The sequence below is a fragment of the Seriola lalandi genome, unplaced genomic scaffold, assembly GCF_002814215.2.
Source record: "Seriola lalandi dorsalis isolate HSWRI2012SDOR001 ecotype SW California unplaced genomic scaffold, Sedor1 jcf7180002047107, whole genome shotgun sequence".
Taxonomy (NCBI): Eukaryota; Metazoa; Chordata; class Actinopteri; order Carangiformes; family Carangidae; genus Seriola; species Seriola lalandi.
This window is the reverse complement of record NW_019517670.1, coordinates 1-879: the sequence shown is the minus strand read 5'-3', so window position 1 is coordinate 879 and position 879 is coordinate 1. Positions and strand designations below refer to the sequence as shown.

The following is an 879-nucleotide window of genomic DNA, read 5'->3' as shown; positions in this document are numbered from 1 at the left end:
TTAAATTAAAGCAGTATAATCAGATGCATTCTCTGGATTTAATTATTTTTCTCGTTCTTTCATTATTATTATTTTTTTTTTATATAGTTAATCCAAACCACGTGGGACCGGAGCCAAAGCGGTTGCGGACAGCCTACACGCGCCAGCAGGTCCTCGAGCTCGAGAAGGAGTTCCACTTCAGCCGCTACCTCACGCGCCGCCGCCGCGTCGAGGTGGCCCACACGCTCTGCCTGTCCGAGCGACAGGTGAAGGTGTGGTTCCAGAACCGGCGCATGCGCTGGAAGAAAGACAATAAGCTGCCTAACACCAAAGGAAGGAGCAAAAACAAGAAGGCAACGGACAACAACAACAACGACAACAGCGGCAGCAGCGTCAGCAGCAGCGCGAGCGACAGTACTGTGAAGACGGTGATCACTGTGTGACGGTGGGAGACACAGGTTGGCCGTCAGAGGCCATGTTAGCACCTTCACTCTCCAAAACTGATGTTGCTAAATTGATCCAGGGTAACTGCGGTCCTGAAACAATTCTTAACTGCTTTAAAATCATCCATCCACACACCAGCAAAAGGTTTTATAAATACTTTAAAATGTCTGCCTCATATTACAATTGTTTTGAAATCTGTCTATTGTACACAGGTTACATCCAGTTTTGGTCTGATATTTCATTCATTAACAAAAGTCTTTGAGTCTCACATTTAGGGCTGCAATTAGTGATTATTTCATTATCAATTACTGTGCTGATTATTTTCTCAATTAATCAGAAAATGGTGAAATGTATCCACCTCAGTTTTTTGTCCAAACCCCAAAGATATTCACTTTAATGTGATATGAAAACAGATAAAAGCAGGAAATCATCACATCTGAGAGGATGAAAACTGCA

General features: G+C 43.2%; 1 pseudogene; it reads left to right on the top strand.

Annotated features, from left to right (window-relative positions):
• The first annotated feature begins 87 nt into the window (after positions 1-87).
• Positions 88-873, top strand: LOC111648766 (homeobox protein Hox-D4b pseudogene; annotated as a pseudogene).
• The last annotated feature ends 6 nt before the right edge of the window (positions 874-879 follow it).